This window comes from Chrysemys picta, chromosome 4, assembly GCF_011386835.1.
Source record: "Chrysemys picta bellii isolate R12L10 chromosome 4, ASM1138683v2, whole genome shotgun sequence".
NCBI lineage: Eukaryota > Metazoa > Chordata > Testudines > Emydidae > Chrysemys > Chrysemys picta.
This window is the reverse complement of record NC_088794.1, coordinates 39,991,311-40,012,813: the sequence shown is the minus strand read 5'-3', so window position 1 is coordinate 40,012,813 and position 21,503 is coordinate 39,991,311. Positions and strand designations below refer to the sequence as shown.

The window sequence follows — 21,503 nt, the reverse complement described above, 5'->3', positions numbered from 1 at the left end:
TGGGAGCTTCAACTCAGGCCAGGTCTATACTAAAAAGTTAGGTCCACCAGCTATGTCGCCCAGGGGTGTGAAAAATCCACAACTCTGAGTGACATAGTTAAAACTGACCTGACCCCTGGCATAGACAGCAGTAGGTAAATGGAAAAATTCTTCTATTGACCTAGATCAGACGTGGGCAAACTACAGCCCACGGGCCACATCCGGCCCGCGGGACCATCCTGCCCAGCCCCTGAGCTCCCGGCCGGGGAGCCTAGTCCCTGGCCCCTCCTCCACTGTCCCCCCTCCACCACAGCCACGCCGCCACGCGGGCCGCACTCTGGCCCGCCCCTCCCACTGGGCAGTGTGGGGAGCGCAGCTAGCTCTGGCCAGGTGTCATGGCTGCGAGCTCCTGCTGCTGGTAAGGGGGCGGGTAGCGGGGGGGTTGGGTAAGGGAGCGGGGGATCCTGGGGGGGCAGTCAGGAGGAGGGGTTGGTTGGATGGGGCAGAGGTTCTGGGGGGGCGGTCAGGGGATGGGGAACAGGGAGGGTTGGGAGTGGGAGTCCAGGGGGGCCTGTCAGGGGGCGGGGATGTGGATAGGGGTCGAGAGGGCAGTCAGAGGACAGGGAGCAGGGGGTGTTGGATAAAGGGGTGGGATCCCAGGGAGCAGTTGGGGCGGGGGGTCCCGGGAGGGGGTGGTCAGGAGATGAGGAGCAGAGGGCAGTTGGATAGGGGGTGGGAGTCCCGGGGGGGCTGTCAGGAGGTGGGGGTGTGGATAGGAGTCGGGGCAGTCAGGGGACAGGGAGCAGGGGGGTTGGATGGGAGCAGGGGTCCCAGGAGGGGGGCGGTCAGGGGACAAGGAGTGTGGGGGGGGAGTTGGATGGGTTGGGGGTCCTGAGGGGGGCGGGGAGTTGAGGGGGCAGATAGGGGGCAGGGACCAGGCTGTTTGGGGAGGCACAGCCTTCCCTACCTGGCCTGCCATACAGTTGCGCAACCCCGATGTGGCCCTTGAGCCAAAAAATTTCCCCACCCCTGACCTAGATACTGCCTCTTGGGGAAACTGATTAACTACAGCGACAGGAGAACCCCTCCCATCACTGTAATGAGTATCTACAATGAAGTGCTACAGTGCTGCATCTGCAGAGGTTTAAGTTTAGACATAGCCCCAGTGTCTGCCTGTGCACATACACAATTGTACATGCAGCCATCTGCACACATGCTCTGGCCCTGCAAGAGTAGCTGAGAGATACTAACACCTGCAGGCACTGCTACATAGAATTTTAATGCAAATCTAGCAAAGAGTAAACATTTCACAAAGTGAGAGGGCAGCGGAGGATTAAAAATTGCTACTCTTCTCTTTTCCTTTGCTGGAAAAAATGGAGAAATCTTCATTTCTGGAAGACAGTCATTGCACAGGCAACTTATGGAAACAGCCCTGTGGGGCTTATAATACATATCACCATCACCACTACTATGGCACAAGATGCTGTTGGGGAAATATTCTCCCACTGTTCCTTTGAGGTCCTGAATCAGCAAAGCACTTAAGCACATGGTAAGTCCTACTGAAGTAAATGGGTTATAAGTGTGGGGTCAGGTATGTTGCTGGATAGGAACTGTGCAGCAGGAGCTCTCTAAACCACGCATCAGACACTTTCTCTGCCTCAGTTTTCCCTTAGTGTCAGTCATTCACCAGCTCCCAATGCTGTCAGGTCCTTGCAATTATTTAGCCCTCCAGTTGAGTCCAAATGTCCACCCCTTCCAAGGGTTTAAGTCCAATATAAACTCCAAACCAAATTTTCTACCCCAGGATCTTCTACAGGGTACAACCCTCCCTCTGAAGGTCTGTCCTCTTTCACCTTGTCTTCAGCCACACTGGGATCTATTCAGTTCCTTCTCCAGGGGTTACTGCACCACCTCATGGTGTGGCAATATATAGGGAATCCACCTACACACTCTACTATGGGTTTCTAGACCTGTCTGCCCTGCAGCCTAAATTTCCCTCTCTTTCCCTCCAAGGGCCTCTATACACTCCATGCCTGGCTTCCTCACTGGTGCTTTCTTGACTGGCCCCAGGGGTGCTGGAACAATTTTTATAGTGTGGTGTTGATGATGGAAACTGTGTATTTGGTGTTTGTTATTACTACTTCAAGCCAGCACCCTCAAGTTCCATCACCACTGACAGGCCCAGATATTCTTGATGGAGTATTGACTACTAGGTCTGATCTTCCTAGTATCTCTCTCAGATCTGCTCTCCTTTTGACCAGACTACTCTTTTATCCTAGGAGGCCTGGTTTTTAGTCACATGCTCCCCATCACATGACCTTATGATCAAAATATGGTGGAAAATGTTCATGAAAAATTTTGTCCAAATTTCAGATTTTTGAAATTTTTTGACCAGATCAAACTATCTATCTATCTATCTATCTAAGAAGCATTATTATCTAGTGGCTAGGGCACAGGACTGGGATTCAGGATACCTGGGTGCCATTCCTGGCTCTGCCACAGACCTGTGGTACTGCTTTGGGCAAGTCACTTCACCTCTCTGTGTCTCTGTTGCCCCATTTGCCTTGCCTATCTAAACTGTAATCTCTTTGGGCAAGGATTGTCTCTTACTATGTGCCTGTACAGATTCTAGCACAATGGGGCCCTGATCTCGGTTTGGGCCTGTGGGTGCTACTGTAATTCAAATAACTGTAACCATGTATGGGTACGTATTAAGAGCAATTTCTCTGGCACTAGGCCTAGTAGTATCTGAATGCATATTTTGTTACATATATGCATATCTGAGCAAGAATTAGATGGAATTAATTTCCTTAATACAAGTTTGTTAGGTTTTTTTAATCACACATATTTTATCAAGGAAAGAAAATCAAACTCAAATCATATGGCTTACGTGTGAACATTTCCCTTCTCCAGCAACACCTCCAATAGGAAAAAAAAAAAGTTCATTCAATAGTTAGTAATATACTCAAATGCTAAGCGTGATGCTCAAATCTCTCCTGAGGAACATTTATAGCAACCACTTTAGGTACTGATGTCACTCAGGGTGGGCATCCATATTGGTTATCTGTTTTAAAAACTTTATCGTCCATTAAAAATTATGACCAATATTGTTTTCCAGGCACAGAGATAAACATCCTGCTCAGTGAGATGAACTCTCATCTAAAAAAAACCCCCAAAACAAAACACTCAGAATAAAAAGCATTTGGTATGTGTCTGGTGCACATATGTGGCAGCATAGCATATTCCCTGCCTACACTGAAAGTGTGGGAGCACTTAGTCATCTAATGCGCATATTTGATTGGCACAATCCCTTTGCTTTCTCACATGGTGAGAAAGATGATCACCAATTTATTGTATTTTTACATCTTTATTACGTACTCATCAATCAGAGATACCGGAACCCCTCAGGTTAAGGTGGCTGTAACTACACATTGGTGGAAGCTGGACTGGCCTACAGTAAGGTCCCAGTTCAGGAAAGTACTTAAATGTGTGCTTAAATCCATCCCTTTTCCAGGGTAGCACTTAGACACATGCTCAACTTTAAGCATATACTGAAATCCCATTGACTTCAATTGGATTTAAGCATCTACTTAAGGGTGTCACGAATAGGGATATTTTCCTGAACTGGGGCTTAATTTAAATTCTGATCCAAAGCCCATTTAAGTCAATGGGAATCCTTCCAGTAACTTTGGTGGGTTTTGGATCAAGCCCTCAGTTTGTTTGCTTTGAATGCCCTGCTCTCAGTTTTGTACAAAGCTACAGTGGCTGAATGTAGTGCTTGAAGTAAAACTATAGATTCACTGTAGATTGAGGTCCCAAGAATGCAACAGAATCCATATGGGTTGACAGACCTCTGTGCCTTTGTAGAGTCCCATTGAATTCAGTACATATCAGACACATAACATGTCCTTTTTAAAGTCAATGGGGTCCCATACATTGGTACAGTGGAAGGGATAGCATAATTGGCCGTGCATAAATAAAATTTGATGTGGCATCATAACTAGGGTTGCCAATTTTGTTTGGAGGTATTCATGGAGGTTTCATCGCATGACATAATTAAAGATTAATCTTTAGGCCTGGAGATTCCAGGCCAATCCGGGAGGATTGGCAACCCTAATCTCAACAGGCTCAACACAGCCTTTGTTCTTCCCATTTATATAAACTGAGTACCTTAATGTTTTAATGCACGTGTGACTGTTTCAGATGAGACTTTAAAACAGTAAGGTACTCTCTGCTTTGCATGAACATATTTCATAAAGTTTAGGGTCTAGGCCAAAAGATTCCTTTTGCTTGTTATCATTTTGATGCCATCTAGTTATTGGCTGTGCCCAGAAGGCCTTATACTCAACTCAAAGGCATTTCTGTCTGTCTGTAATGGAGTAACTTTTTGAACGCTGCGACTGATCACTTCTAAGATTTCAGGGAATGTTCTACGCAACTGACTTTTGAGGAAAACTGAAAAACTAAGGGGAAATGGGGATCATATAAAGCCCCTGCCACCTCTTTATCACACTCGAGATTTAAATAGCAGTTAAAAAAGTAACCATGTAACCAATTAAAATTTTATTGGTTACATGGTAAAATGTTTAACCGGGGAACTATGGGTGTGGGGGGGTTCTGCAGCACCCCCACATTTTAGGCAGGGACCCACTGTCGGCCCCCATGGCCAGGGTCCAAGCTGCCAGCCGCCGTGGCCGGGGTCCCGCACCACACCTGGGACTCTGCTACCGGCCGCACACCTGGGGTCCCTCCTGGCTGCTGCCCCAGGCGGCAGTGGACTCCTAAACTCCGGCTGGCAGCGGAGTTTAATCGTTAACCGAAACCGATAAAACTGATGCTTATCGGTTAATCGGTTAACCCAGGGGTAGGCAACCTATGGCACGCGTGCCGAAGGCGGCACACAACCTGATTTTCAGTGGCACTCACGCTGCCCGGGTCCTGGTCACCGGTCCGGGGGGCTCTGCATTTTAATTTAATTTTAAATGAAGCTTCTTAAACATTTAAAAAACCTTATTTACTTTACATACAACAATAGTTTAGTCATGTATTATAGACTTATAGAAAGAGACCTTCTAAAAACGTTAAAATGTATTACTGGCACGCAAAACCTTAAATTAGAGTGAATAAATGAAGACTCGGTACACCACTTCTGAAAGGTTGCCGACCCCTGGGTTAACCGGTTAAACTTTTACATCCCTATATCACACAATAGCCTTAAGTACCTCTGCCTTTGTCTATAGAGAAGGGCAGTGGTCCTCAAACTTTGTATCTCACACCCTTCCTCACCCCTATCCACCCCCCTCTCCCGAGCTGGGAGCAGGACCAAGGCTCCGGGAGAGGGGATGTGGACAGGAGCAAGGGGGCTGAGGCTGGGTCCACAGCTGGGAGCAGCCAGGGGCTGGCAGCCGCCAGGGGCTGGCAGCCAGGGCCCTGGGCCAGCAGCCGGGGCCAGGAGCAGAGCTGGGCCCCAGCTGTGCCCCCCTGAACGTTCCTCCGCACCACCCTAGGGGGGGCATGCCCCACAGTTTGGGGACCTCTGGACTAGGGGCTCACACACTTGAAAACCTGTGTAGGCCAAACTCATTGCACACACTGGGGCTTCCTGCATCCCTCCATTCCTGCTGCCCCCACAAGTTCCCTGTGTGCCACTCTTCTTTTTCAGGACTCCCTACAACTCCCCACAATCACCTGCCTTCCAGGACTTCTGTATGTCTCCCAGTCCACTTCCTCTCATACTCCCCATTCTGTGTGCCTCCATTCTCCCCCCATGACAGAGTGCAGGTTGCGAACCGGTGAGCCGGCGTGCTTATCACTTTGGGCCGGTTTCCACTGAGAACTTACATCGGCATAAGTACATTTCTCAGGTGTGTGAGAAATCTACATCCCTGAGAGATGTAGTTATGTTGACCTAACCCCTGGTGTAGACTGTGCCAGGAGGTGGATCACCTAAACCGCTGGGCACTGAAGTACTACGGCTGTAGTGGTATTGGTGGAGGGAACTCAAATCAATGGCACGGTGAATGCACAACCAGTGGAGTCTGTGCAGTTTCTGTGGGGCAAAACAGGAGCAAAGATGTGCCCTGTTACAGCCCCAAATACCAGCGGCTGTGTGTGTACTCCCATCCAATTTCCCCCATGCCCTCTGTGCCTTCCTCCCCGCCCCACGCTAGGTTTCCCCAATCCCCCCAACCATGGGTTCTGTGTGCCTCCACTATTCTTCCCCCACAGCAGTGACTCTTTGTGAATCCCCATTACCACATCACCACCACCACCCCCCATGTCAGGGGCTCTATCTGCCCCCATGCCCTCCTTCTCCCCCCACTACTGGCTTTGTGTGCTTCCCTTTTTCCCATGCCAGAATCTGCCAGAGAACCTCATCCAGGGGGCAGGGAGAACGGGGAACCCTGGTGCTTACAATAAGACCAGCCTACACAAGCTAGGAAGTGTGCACCGCCTGCGTAGGTATTATTTGTATGGTGAGAGGTCCCGGAGGCCCATTGTACAAACACACAACAAAATGTCAGTGCCTATCCTGAAGAGTTTATAGTCGGAGTGTAAAATGTGAGACAGCATGTGTAGAAAACAGACTGGGGGAGGACAAGGTAATGGTGAGATGACTGGTCATCAGGCTGTGTGCTGGCTGCTGTTCTCCACACACAGCTGCTGGCATTTCAGCTGTGCTGTATGTATATAATCTAAACAAGTACGTTGGAGTCCACCACAATATGTCCTATACTATAAATGTAAAATACTGAGGGCCAGTTTGTTTGCAGCCGTTGCATGGGAATGCTGGATTGGAGGAGCATCCAAGAAGGTTTCTTGCCAGCGTGCTGTGCAAGAGCTACACACAATAGCAACCCCTATGCTACCTGCATTCTAAGGAGTACAGGGGACTGCTCACCCCTGTTCCTCCTTGGGCACAGAGGAGAAGGCAGAGCCATGAATGGAGCAGACTGCTTCCCCTTATTTCCCCCCGCAAACCTCCCCCCCCCCACACACACACACACTGCAAGGAGCAGATGGAGGAAGACAGAGTACCCAAGGCACAATCTCTCCATTGTAGCTCCGCACCTATAAAGGGCTGTGGTTTGCAATCGAGCCCTTACTATCTAGTACAAATGGGGCTGATCTTTAAATCTTCAAGACTCCTATAACATCATATGACTGAGACTGATTTTCTTCTCAATTGCTCACCAGTAGTTGCTTGTTTTTTGCCTTTAAGATTTTCCTTCTCTGTAGTTGCTTGTTTTTTTGCCTTTAAGATTTTCCTTCTCTGGGCAAGTGAATGCTCCGTGTGTGTCCCCTGGGGCCACTGATAATGGGTGTGCAGTGGAATCAGCATGAGAAGAAACAAGGGGAGTTGTAACAGGGCCTCAGCTATGGAAGCAACAGAGTAACACAGCGAGGGTACATCTTCACTAGTCTGTTGCACCTCACGTTAATTGACTGCCTGATACCTTGAGGTAGTTAACACATTTGTAAAGACCAATGTGGGTGCTCCCCCCCCCATGTTTGATCAAAGATACAAAGGTTACCAGGTTACCGAAGGGATCAGTTTAAGGTAAAAAACAAACAGCTTGGATCAAACGTCTGGAGGATCCATACCAGCCTTTACAAACATGTTAACTTCCTCAAGTTAATTGGCAATCAATTTACTGGAGGCACAAAAGTCTGGTGAGATAAGCTCCAAGACAGATTCTAATTGCAGATACAACTTGTGTAAATCTAGAGTAACGCCAATGGAGAACTACAATCTCAGGAACAATGGTTCCTCCAGATTTACACCAGTATAACTGAGATCAGAATCAGGGCCCTTGTTTTCATAGCCACGTGGAAGAGCTGTCTCAAACCAAGCAGCTCTGCTCTCATGAGGATGGCGCAAAGTGCACAGTTACATTTTTGCAGGATTCTAATGTAAGAAAAATAAGTGTGTGAGAGGAAATGAAACCTGCTTCATGCTCCTACACAATGGACAAAATTCTTGCCACAGTGCCAGTTGGTACCAGAGGTCACAATATAATCCTCAAATATCACCTCTAATATCTAAGGGCTCTAGGATGGGCTCATCTAGCTGGGCCTTATGTTAATATAGTGCATAAGGGCTGGGGAGAAAAATTGCCACATCCTCCAGCCTGGGACACTTATGAGGAATATTAAGACAGCTGGATCCACAAAACTGCAGATCCAGTAGCCTTACCCCTTGCTCATCCTCAATGCCACACTCCAGACTAGCCTGTCTAAAGGTGCTGTAGAGGTCAGGGCGCCGTGCAGCTAATCACTCTTCCCTCACCTCAGGTCACTCAGGGCAATTACTGGGCTTAAGTGGCATGGAGGGCCTTCAGCCCCAGGTGAATTTCACTCCTACTGTGCAAAACTTCTGCAGTGCAGCTCATGAAGTTCAAGGTTGACGCAAGTAGCTAAAAGTTTCTTTCATGGAAGCCAGAATATTGGCTATGATCGACACCAATATACAAGGGATAAAAACAGATCACATGCCCATTGTACAGAAACTGCAGTGCATGCCCATTAATTCATGTACAGAAGCTGAAATGCTGTCATTCTGTATTCAGCGTATGGCCAGAGGTATTGCCAAAGCATTCATGGAGACATTTAGCATCAGTGAGGCATCTCCGCCAACTGGCTTACGCTCAAATCTCTGAGCATCCTCTGAGCAGGCAAAGTAAGCTGTGGGAAGGGCTTTCCGGAGCAAACTAACAACACCCCCATAGAAGACTACCTTTTAAGGGAACCTGCCCATTTCTTATTTGCCTACCTACATTCTGCTAACTGGTATTTTCATACTGCTGTTCACAACTGGGGCCACCTGCTATCTTATTCTTTGCAGGGACTCACTATTGACAGGATCCCAGAACCTGTTCACGACTTCTTTAAATTCTACACAATGAGGGGCTTCCTCATGCAAAATCAACAAGTTGAAAGCACCTCTTATTTCCCTGGGAGAGGGTGGCAATGATCACCATTATGCTCTGGACTAGTTGCCTGATTCTTATGTAAATATCTTTCTGAAGACTATTGCCAGCATACATGATTGTGGGTGCATGATCCCTTGATTCTTACTTCCTATTGAAACGAGTGAGCACAGTCACATTCCAACAGAGGGGCAGGAGTGCAGGTAGCCTATGGCCCTCATTAGCTGAGTTTAAGAGTTGCTAGTCAAGTTTATCCACGTAGCAACCGATCCTATCATGGTGTGCCCATAGTGAAGAGGATATGCCATTCCTAAGTGAGTGCCTAGCTGGAGTAACTTGCTAAAATAAAAAAATAATTGCTTCCATGGCTAATGACCATCTCTGGCTGTCTTGGGGGTGCGGAGGACTGTAAAACTGCCTGGGGAGGTACGATGGTCATGAAGTGATACATTTTAATGGTGCCACTACTAACTTATTTCATCTCCTAGAAAGAGGCCAGTCATTATAATGGCCAGATTTTTCAAAAGAGTTCACTCCCTATGTAGGCAGTTAAATGAAATGATCAGGTATTCAAAAAGTGCTCAGCCCGCAACAACTCCCATTGAAAACAGTGGTGACTGCTGGGTGTTGAGCCCCGTTGAAAAACTTAGGCTCTTCATTTTGGTGCCCGAATAGAAGCCAAGCTCTTTTGAAATATCTAACCTCAACTATGCAGGACGAATTTCTTCTACATTGATCAGTACAGTCATAGTTTAAGGCATTGGTTCTCAAACAGAGGTCCGAGGCCCCCTGGGGACCATGAGCAGGTTTCAGGGGGTCCGCCAAGCATGGCTGACATCAGACTTGATAGGGCCCAGGGCAGAAAGCCAAAGCCCCGCCACGTGGGTCTGCAGCCGAGGCCCCCGAGCCCCACCATCAGGAGCTGAAGCTGAAGCCTGAGCAATGTAGCTTTGTGGTGGCCCCTGTGGCGTGGGGCCCTGGGGAATTGCCCTGCTTGCTACCCCCTAATGCCAGCCCTGGCTTTTATATGCAGAAAACCAGTTGTGACACAGGTGGGCTGTGGGGTTTTTATAGCATGTTGGGGGAGCCTCAAAAAGAAAAAGGTTGAGAACCCCTGGTTTAAGGCATTCCATGGGTTTATAAGCATCTAAGGCCTTGTCTACACATTAAATTTATTCCAGAATAAGGTAGGGTGTGAATTTAAAACAGAATAAACTATCCCAGAATAACTCCACGTGGACACTCTTATTCTGGAATAGGAGTGTCTTTTCTGGTTTAGCTTAATCCACTTCCAAAGTGGATTAAAATATTTTGGAAGAAGGGACGCTTACTCCGGATAAGAGTATCCGCACATCGTTTTTCAAGAATAACTCTATGCCAGGGCAAACTTTTTGGCCCGAGGGCGATACTGGGGTTCCGAAAGTGTATGGAGGACAGGTATAGTGTATTAAATTGCTCCCTGTAGGAATGTGCTACTAACCATGTACTACTACTTACAGCTGCCAGTCCTGGTGCTCTGAGCAGCATGGTAAGGGGCCAGGGAGTAGGGGGGTTAGATAGGCGTGGGAGTCGCAGAAGGCCTGTCAGGGTGCGGGGGTGTGGATAGGGGTCGGGGACAGGGAGTGGGGGGGGTGGATAGGGGGTGGGATCCCGGGGTGGCAATTAGGGGCAGGGGATCCTGGGAGGGGGCGGTCAGGAGTTCTGAGGGGGGCAGTCAGGGGGTGGGAAGTGGGAGGGGGCGGGTAAGGGGCGGGGGCCAGGCAGTTTGGGGAGGTACAGCCTTCCCTACCGGGGTGTGGTGTATTCAATTGCTCACCATAGGAATGTGCTGCTTACAGTGTACTACTTACACCTGCCAGTCCCAGTGCTCAGTAAGTAGCACATTCCTACCAGGAGCAATTTAATACACTACATCCGGTGGCTCTCGCAGCTGCGCTGCCCAGCAGGAACTTGCAGCCCCGCAGCCCAATGCGCTGACGGCACGGCTAGCTAAGGCTGTGAGGGAGGGGCCGGGGACAGCCGGGGAGCTCAGGGGCCGGGCAGGACGGTCCCACGGGCCGGATGTGGCCCGCGGGCCGTAGTTTGCTCACCTCTGCTCTATGCCTAGGCAAGCCGTAAGGGGTGCAGAATATTTTCAGTAGAATGATTAAAATCCCATATCATGGTGAAAAAAGAAAAAAAATTCTTGGTGATACAGGAGGTCTGGAAAAAACTGGCTCAAATCATGTTAAAACCATCCTTAAAGTACTAATTGTATATCAGAATAACACAGGGACAGATTTTCCTGCTAAGATTGCTGAGCAGAGAGGATCCTCCCTTAGAGTGGATGGCTCCCTTTCTGAGTAGAGTGGAGCTGCCACTCTTCCTGCATGACCCCCACCTTTCTATAGGGTCAGGAAACCCATGCATGGGAATGGTGTGGGCTGCAGACAGCATTTACTCACCAGCCCAGTGGGGAAATCTACTTAAAAGTAAACTGAGTTCTCCACATTATGCAAATCCCCTGCAGAAGGATTGAAAATGGCAGGCAGGCAGCTGTGCTGACAGGGTGCTGAGGGAGGGCTGGGGACTTCAAAGCCAGTGAGAATGCACAGTAGTAGTGTACAAAAAAAGCCTGGGCCTTCAGTGATTTCCCTCAGATCCACGGGGACCTCATGGTATCAGCACACATTCTGAGGCCACAAGATAGAGGGCAGTCACCACCTCACAAGCTGATTCAGAGGAAACTCCACAAAAACTATGTTGTGGTCTTTCATTCCCCAACTTCATCCCCCTCCAGAGGATTTTCTATGGGAGGAGACAAGCTAACCCCTCCCGCCATGCATTAAAGACCTATTTAGATCTTACTCTGGGTCTGCTAATAAAATAAATGCTAGGTACCAGTTACACAATGCTACTGGGCAAGAATCTGATCTCAGTTAAACCAGTGTAAATGTGGAGTAACTCTTCTGAATTCAAAGGAATTACACCAGATTTATACAGGGAGTTCAGATACAGGGAGTTCAGATCGGAATTTGACCTGTTGTTGAGGTCAGGGCAATAATTTCCTACAATACTAAACAGGCACTAAATAGACTTACCAAGAATACAGTCATTATACCACATCTCCAGGATTTCCCCAGCTGAATCATCAGATGCCACAGCCCTCACCTAAAGCATGGAAGAAAAAAAAGGGGAGGGAGAGTGCTCTTTAGCAGAGATGAAAGAGAAATGTAAAGTAAAACAGAATCTCATATTATCTGAATCAAAATTCCTTTGTACAGTAACAAGAGGGAAAAACTAAAAACAAAACTGGAAACCAATTTGCAAATTGCAAATAATTTCCACAAGGCTAATTCACCAAGGAGCGTACTGCACCCCAGAGATCCCTTAATTAATAGTGTCACATTTGCAATGGGATAGTTAAGGTTGTACCAGCGTTTCCATTATAAATCCCTAATTATACTTCAGCAAAACAGTTCATTACTTGCTGAAACACGATATACAGGATACAGGATTTTAGTCCAGGAGGTAATGTCTTTATATAACTTTTTTTTTTAAAAAAGGTTGAAATTAATCTAGCTTCTGGTTCAGGTGTTTGTTTGTTTGAGGATAGCACAAAGCAGAGGATTTTTTAATTGGTTTCTGACACTTGGAAATAATAAAATAATAATAAAAGGCAACATTTGACCCAATCTTGGAAGGCGCTGAGTGTCCTCCTTTCCCACTCTCTTCAAAGGGAAGCGAGGGTGCTCAGCACCTCAGGGTGGGATTCACAAAGGAAATTAGGTGTCTAACTCCCATTGAAATCACAGTCAATGGCAAAACTCCTATTGGCATCAATGGAGAGGATCAGAGCCATATACACGGCATACCATTGAGACATATTATGAAATATAAAGTCCATGTCATAGTAGGGCTCTTTTGCATTCATGGTATATTTTATACCGGACAGAAGTGGTACTGGCTTGTCTGTAATATTTATATGTGCTATACTCTTTTTACAAAAACAATATTGAGAGTCCAGCAAAGATTTTACAGTGTCAAATGCACAGGCAAAGGCTGAGCATGTAAGGGGCTGAGCACCCCAGCATCGTCCATAAGAATTTAGGGCACCCAGTCCCAGTCCCTTGCAGGAAATGGTAAGCCGTTTATTGAACCGGGCTCCCAGCAAGCACTTAACTGCCTAAACACTTTAACCCATCAAGTATCCATCCTTGTGCTCATGGGGGCAGTATGGCCAACACTTCAAATTGTTTATCAACAGACCAAGAAAAGAACTCTATGGCCCAATCCTGCACCTCTGAAGTCAGTGAGAGTTTTGCCAGTTTCTTATTTAAAGAAGAAGGCTAGTCCAGTGGCTGGGGGGGCTAGCCTAGCACTCAAGCATCCTGAGTTCAGGTCTGCCCTCTCCTACAGATTTCCTATGTGATGCTGGACAAAGTTGCTTAGTCTCTCTGTACCTCAGCTATAAAATGGGGATAATAGCACTGCCCTACCTCACAGGGGTGTTGTAGGATAACTATAATAAAAAGTGTGTGATGCTCAGACAACACAGTAATGGGGACCATAGGGAGGTATGAAGAGTGGATTCTTGCACATCCCTAGAACCCCTTAAAGTCAGTACCCAGTGACATTTGCAAGGCAGAATTGTTGCCTTCCTAGAGTGAAGATTATTGACTAAAAATCATATTATAAATCAAACTCTTCTTCCTTTCACTCCTTGATGCATGACAGGCTTTAAATTGTGGTTAGACTGACTCAACTTTTGATTTGGGAAATTGTCTCTCCATAAATAGGCTTCCTGAAATTGACTAACTTTATAAACAGAATAAATTGATTTTAAGAAGCACCTCCATCAGTACGCAGGTTATGATTTAGACATAATCAGATCTGTTAAATAGTCGCTAGTATTTGCATCAAATGGGCCAGATTCCTCTACCCTTAATCACATTAAGTTCTATCTTAAGTAACAAAAAAGTAACAACGGATTTTTTACTGGTTTCTGACACTTTAAAATAAAAGGCAACATTTGGTCCAATCATGGAAGCCATTGAGTGTCCTCCTTTCCCACTCTCTTCACATCGAAATGAGGGTGCTAGTACCGCACAGGATCAGCACCTCAGGGTCGGATTCACAAAGACACTTAAGCACCTAATGCCCACTGAAATCAAAGTCAATGGCAAAACGCCTGTTGGTGTCAAGCAAGCAGCCCCACTGAAATCAATCAGTGCTAAACCCCACTGAAATCAATTTGCAAATTAAGGTGCTACTCCACATGAATAAGGAGATCAGAACTGGATCCCTTAATTTGACTAATACAATATATAAAAATATCAGCATATTACTATTGTATCCATATAGTCTATCCACATTACTGTGGGTTTTTTTTAAATATTGATGAATTTTTCCAGGAAAACAGTAGCACCAGAAACAAAGTGAGCTGACTGCAATAAAAAAAAAAAATATATTGGCACTAGTTAGAAAACATATCACTACATAACAATGGGATTTGCCAGTTGGCCATGTTTCAAGATCCTTTCAGACAGGGAAGTACCTAATACACACGGCAAGGCCTGACATCTGCAAACTACCATTTGGGGCCTGATCTTGCTCCCATTCGTATCAATGGGAGTTTTACCACTGAATTCAATGAGAACAAGATCAAACTTCATTTTGGGTCACTTTTAAAATTACCTTTATTACATTTAATTAAGCTACTTAGAAGCTGAGACTTGTTCTTGGACAAGTGCCAAAAAACCTTGCTAGAGTGAAGGACCAATGACAGTTTTAACATCCAATATCTTACAAATCACCAGGACTAGCAAGCAATGCTTTTACATCATCTGATGGCAGCACTAAATCTTCGCTTTCTAATGGTACAAGGGTTAATCTCTAACTCTCGCAGTTTGTGAGATATGAGCTGCTAAAATCATGTAGCAATTGAAGTGAGGAAGAAAGTAAGATGACAATCATATCCAGTAAAATGCCACTTTAAAGGTCAACACTTCATGAATTGTCTTGGCTAGAATCACTTTGAGAGCCCACTACTGATACTTTCAGGTTCAATAAACTTTTCCAAACACTGGTTTTGGGCTTTGATCTCATGATCAGAACGGAAAAAAGTCACATTCATACCCTCAAGTGGTAGAGCGGGAAAGAAAGGCACAGAGAAAAATGTTGTTTGACTATTCTGTTATAGCCATTAATCTCATTTAATCCCACCTCAAAGTCCCTCAAGAACCAGCTACTAAATCCATTTTTCCCCCACTGGCTGGTGTTTTCCACATCTCAATGAAGTCTCAGCTCCACATTTCATCGTCGTAGTCTGTAACAAAGCTCAGTCTCAAAAATGTCAAACATAACAAAGAGGCAATCACAAGAGGAAAATTGGCCACAAACACTGCTACAACACCCACTCTCATACGCTCAGCATTTATCAGCCAAGTCTGAGTAGGTGAGGCAAGCTATCACTACTTCTACTCATGCTGACATGAGATGCTGTTGGTTACCTGAGAAAAATTATCATAACTACTAAAGCTCACCAGCCGCACCTGTCCCTTCCTGCTACTCCTAGCCCACTCAAAGAACTGTTGAAGGACAAGACCAACAGATGTCGTAATCCAATTAAGCACTAAAGAAACTGCACACTGCAGCACTTGTACAGCCAATTTCTAGCCCAAATTTTCTACTCTCCAGTTCAGAAATCAGGAAGACAGTTCAGTTTCATAATTAGTGTCAGAGGGCATAGACATCACTCATTCTCTTTCTACGAAATAACTGTAGTTAACTATACACCCACCTACCTTCCCAAAAAACAGGCAGATAGCTGAAAAGTATAAGCATCAGTCAGCTAAACAGCACCAGTTCTACTCTATGTGTATGAAAGTTTATCCATCAGCAGATGATATCACATTGGTAGGTTGAAAGAAGAATCACTTGAAGAGGTTGCTGATAAAATATTCCTGCATCATTTTTCTATTATGCTAAAACAGTAATGTTATACATTTAAAAAATGGAGCAGTTCTTAATGGCTTAGGTCATCTGAACAGTGCCCTGCATTATTTGGTTGTGTGTTCATGTTCCATCTTGCCACACCTCTGATTTACCACTATAATTGTAATCTTTTCTGAAGTTCTGAACTGCATAGCTAATATCCACTCTTCTTCTTGACTTTGCTTACCTACTTGCTTCTGCTGCTACCATCAGCTGCCACTAATTCTATGCTCTGCATAACAGAGACCTTTCACAGCTGAGCAGATTACTGTGGTTATGGACAATCTGCTGTGTCTGAGTCTCCAGAAGCCATGAATGTAGGTACTTTTAAAGCATCTAGGTTCACACTGCCTCTTACTTGATGGGAACATCCATCTTTACTGAAATCATCTCCACTAGCTACTGCTGCTCATATTGCTAATTTGAAAGGATTTGAGGAACAAAAAGGCTGCAGTTTGTAATTCTGTTTGGGGGGAATTCTTAGATCCTCTATTTTCCTTACTCCAAAGTATTATCAGGATCTTTGCACTTTGTGAGAGTGAAAGAGATACACAGCTAGTGGAGAGGACAACTGGGGCTAGAGGGGGATAAGAGAAGCAGATGGAAGGGATAAGAGACATGGTCAGATGAGTGGAAAGATATAACTGTGGCAACTGAAAAATAAAGACAGAAGAGAGTTGTAGCCAGAAATGCCAGGAAACAGAGTCAGGAGATGTTTAGATACTTAGGTGGGAAAATCCAGTTTTTAAAAAAAACTGTATTTGCAGGCACAAGTGAACAGTCTACATGTACTACTGTATGGTCCATGTAGAAGTTTTGGAGAGGGACCAGAGCCTGGTTCCTGGCTTCATTCAGTGACAAAAGAACAGAGAATTGACCTAATCGGACCTAATGGGGATTCCCCTCCTGTAGGGAAATTTCTGAGTGGTATAAAACCAGCTCTATCTACCTGTTCCCCCAATTTGGTGTAGGAGGCATCCAGCTGGGCAGTTGGGGAGGTCTAAGTTGAATATTAGGAATAACTATGTCAGTAGGCGGGTGCTGAAGCACTGGAATGGGTTACCGAGGGAGGTGGTGGAATCTCCATCCATAGATGTTTTTAAGGCCCAGCTTGACAAAGCCCTGGCTGGGATGATTTAGTTGGTGTTGGTCCTGCTTTGAGTAGGGGGTTGGACTAGATGACCTTCTGAGGTCTCTTCCAACCCTGATATTCTATAATTCTAGGCGTCTATAGCTGTAGTGCACTGCACTTTGGAAATCCCTAGCCACCAACTAAGTTCCTAGGGGATCACCCATTTGGTTTCTCTGAGATATGCCAGCATCTGGTTTGGATCTGGTCTACCCCAGGTGGATTAGAGCTACTTTTCTTTCCCTGAACAGTTCAACCAGAGTCAGGGAGCTGGGCAATGGGACTTACATTTATTTGTATAAAGACAACTTCTCACTAACACATGTGCATGCTGGTGACTATCTCACCAGTCCAAAGAGGTAAGCCCAAATCCATTTCAGGCCCCTATCACAGGGCACAATTTTATGTTCAGACACAAAACTCATAAGTAACATCAAAGCAATTCCCCTGACCAACACAGACTACTGAGGCATTTTCTTCACAGGCCTCCCACTCTTCACAGAGACTGATTCCCAGGTTGGCTCTCTTGAGAAGCTTTTTCCTAGCTCTATTTCAATTTTGGTCACAGACTGCTCCTACCTCAGCAGACCTGGGTTTTGGTCTCATGTTCCTCATCATCTGATCTTTGCAGCCTTTATCTTGGGAGGGGGGCTAAGCGTGACACAGGTGAAGCTGAGCCTTGACTCCCTTAAAGGGCCAGCTCACCCTGTGATACCCTGGATGCATCACTCCTGTATTTTTGTGGTAATATACCATTACCAAACCAATCAGCTACATATCACTTGTCTGTTTAAACATTTTTACAGAGATTTTTGTCTGACTGTGATACTCATGACTTACTCACTTGGGCTGTCAAGGCCTTGTCCACAAAACAGGTAGACAGCATGAAAGCTCCTTCATATTACCTCCATGAACATGCCTCAAACCTCTAAAGACGAGAGGTTAATTTAGTCTCCAAGCTTATCCAGTCCTTGTCCTTCTCTGCCGAGACTGCCAATAGGGAGGCAATCGGTGCCAATTGTAACCGGGTGTTTTGTGATGTCTCCACTGAAGAAGTGGACTGAGAGACCACCCAGAATCCATCAGATGGTAACAAACTTTGGCCACTGACAATCTGAGCTGGATATACACCAGCAATCCAGAGGCGAAACACGCTATAATGCATTACTAATCACTTGTTATCCAGACTTACTACACAATTGTACAGCAAGTTTAGGGCTTAAAAGAGATAAAGGACGAAAATACATTACACTGCATGTGAGTGGGAGGGAAAGAATACAAAAGATGAACAAAATACGTTACAGGCAGGCGTGTCAGAATTTGATTTTTAGTTTTTTTATGTTGATGGAAAATTTTATTTTTATATTTAACCTTTTTTTGGATTTGTATCTATTTTAATTTAATTTAAGTTTCTGCAGGGTATCAAATGATCTGGACGAGCCCATTATTATGGGGGGAGGCCACCTCTTTGCTGAATGGCTCTTGCTGGGGGCTGTGCTCCGCCTCCTCTTGCAGCCCTGGCCAGGGGTCTCTGTTCTGCCCCACCAGGACCGCAGCCTCCCCCAGCACCCATCCAGCACCTTGTGCCTGCAGGAATCAGGTGTCAGTGGCCCCCCAGCCATGCCTAAGGGATCCCTGCTGTCAGAGGCTTTGCTGCCTAAGATAACTAATAGGAGAAGCCCAGAAGAGGAGTACATTTTAAGCCCCACTCGTCTCGTTGGAGATAGGAGCCCAAGGCCTGGTCTACACTAGAAGGGGGGCTTGATCTAAGTTACGCAACTTCAGGTACGTGAATAATGTAGCTGAAGTCGACGTACTTAGATCTACTCACCGCGGTGTCTTCACTGCGGTGAGTTGACAGCTGACACTCCCCCGTCGACTCCACCTGCGCCTCTCGCCCTGGTGGAGTACCGGAGTCGATGGGAGAGCGCTTGGCGGTCGATTTATCGTGTCTAGACTAGATGCAATAAATCGACCCCTGCTGGTTTGATCACTGCCCATCGATCCTCCGGGTAATGTAGACAAGCCCTAAGTCTGGGCTGCAGGGAGATGCCTATCTCTGCTTGTGAAACCAGAAATGCTCTTCTGGAGTCAGGTGGCTTCGGCACTTCAGTCCTTTCTTGTGAGAATGAATGAGGTGCCTGCCTCATGCTCCCCACCCCAAATGGCCAGAAGAGGAGGAGGTGGGTCCAGTGACATCATCCAACTTATAGCCAAGTGAATAGAGCATTCACCTGGGATGTGAGAGACCCAGATTCAAGTTTCCTCTCTGCCTGAGGGAGAAAAATGATATGAATAGGAGTCACCTACCTCTCAGGAGAGTGTGCTAACCACTGAGCTATGGGACATTTTAATTGGGTGGGGGGAGGGCTCCCTCAGTCTCTCCTGTTGAAGTTGTTCCACTGAGGACAGATAATGAAAAAGCAATTGGAGCAGGGGGACTAGACCCAAAATCTCCAACCTCCTACCCCAGTGGCCAAACCAACAGCCTACAAAGGTATTCTCACGCTTTCTTTGGCCCACTGACTCTTTAATCTTCAACAGGCAAGATTACCCGACTATACCATAGCTCAGTGGTTAGATCAGTGGCGCTCAACTTTTTCTGACTACTATACCCCTTTCAGGAGTCTGATTTGTCTTGTGTTACCCCCAAGTTTCACCTCATTTAAAAACTACTTGCTTACAAAATCAAAGATAAAATATAAAAGTGTCACAACACACTATTACTGAAAAATTGCTTACTAAGTACTTAATTATTCATTTCTACCACATAATTTCTACCACATAATAATAAATAAATAGGATATAAACATTGTACTTACATATCAGTGTACAGTATATAGAGCAGTATAAACAAGTCATTGTCTGTATGAAATTCTAGATGAAATGATTTCAGTAGTGCTTTTTATGTAGCCTGTTGTAAAACTAGGCAAATATCTAGATGAGTTGATGTCCCCCTGGAAGACCTCTGCATACCCACAGGGGTACATGTACCCCTGGTTGAGAACCACTGGGTTAGAGCACTACTGTTCAAATCCTTTCTCCCCTGCTGCCTGAGCTGGGAATTGAACCTCAGTCTATCACATCCCACATGAGTGCTCCACGCACAGAGCTAAAAGTTATAAGACCACTACTTCCACCTCCTCTTTTTCCAGCAGCCAGATTTTAACTGAGACCCAATACAGTATGCGACCTATGAGCATGCCCATTGGATCAGGTCCCACTGGATCAGGCAAACACCTGTCTTCCCCTGTTTCATGGATTGCTCTGGGGCTTAGTTGGGAGAGGGGGGCCCCAACACATACCATCAGGCAGCAGTGTGCATGCCAGGAGGCAGAAACTTAGGAGCCCAGGGAACATTTATTGCAAAAACTTTTAGGCGCTGAGTGAGTTTAGGCACCTATAGGGTTTGCCAGCAGCTGAACAGGAGTTTTGTGGATCGCAGTGGAGCCTAAAACTGGGACTTAGGTGCCTAAGGCTGGGGGTACATCTGTACTCACAGCTAGATCGGCTCTGCTGCGATCAATGCAGTGGTGTCGATTTAGAGGGTCTGTCTGATGAAGACCCACTAGGTTGATGGCAGAGCGCTCGCCGGTCTACTCCGGTACTCGAGCTCCACAAGAAGAGTAAGGTAAGTCATCAGGAGAGCATCTCCCGTCGACACAGCACAGTGTAGACACCGCTGTAAGTTGACTTAAGTTACATGGACTCCAATTACATAATTTACGTAACTGAAGTAGTGTAACTAAGATTGACATACAGCTAGTAAGTAGACCAGCCCCGGGGTTAGGTGCTTAGGCACATTTGCAGCTCTGGGCTTAATAGAATGGGGGGGAAGATTTTCAAAGGCACAAGTGTATGGCTGCAGCACAATAAACTAAAGCTAAAGTAGTTATATGCTTTTTAGTCACAGGATTTGTCAGAGCTATTAACGGAGCTCCCACAGCTTCACAACAAGGTAAAGTCACATCCACAGTTTCACAAAATTCATGGTTCTGCCAGTTTCATCTTGTAAACATTCATGTTCTCTGATTTCCACGTTTAAAGGGGACTTAAACAAGCCAATTAGCTGAAACCATTCCGCCTCCCTTGCTTGCCATTCTCAAACTTAAAGAACAAGACACAATGGTCAGTGAGTGTAACAGAATGGTGGCAGTGATTCGTACTGACAGCAGGAAGGCTCAGCTTCTTGATGAGATGGAGAATCCCTGGCCCCAGGCTAGCAGAGTGCATTGTTACAGAAATAGAAAATTATAGAACAGATGTTATTGCAGTGCTGAATGGGAGATGCTATGCTAAAGAAAAAAATAGTCAACAAGTCAAGGCAAGTAAAGATGTACAAGAGAGAGGGAGCTAATCCTTCTTGTTTTAATAGTAAATCAGCTTTGCAAAACCGTCAGGAAAATTTACTAGCTCAGGCACCAAATGACTCCCTTCATCAGAATGACAGACGATGCTGGAGGAAATATTAATTATATTTTATTTACCCA

The 21,503-nt window shown here is 45.9% G+C and overlaps 1 protein-coding gene across 9 annotated transcripts in view; it reads right to left on the bottom strand.

The window, feature by feature from the left end:
• PTPN5 (protein tyrosine phosphatase non-receptor type 5) overlaps nucleotides 1-21,503 on the bottom strand; it is a 146,155-nt gene that overhangs the window by 103,076 nt on the left and 21,576 nt on the right. For 3 of the 9 annotated variants that reach the window (XM_065594728.1, XM_065594727.1, XM_065594729.1), the window contains exon 2: nucleotides 11,990-12,059. The exons of 4 other annotated variants lie outside the window; for them this stretch is intronic. The gene's annotated coding sequence lies outside the window, so the exon portion shown is untranslated. Of the gene's footprint in view, nucleotides 1-11,989; nucleotides 12,060-15,113; nucleotides 15,300-16,071; nucleotides 16,091-21,503 lie in introns of those variants that run through there. 2 more of the 9 variants (XM_065594731.1, XM_065594730.1) reach the window with 2 other exon arrangements.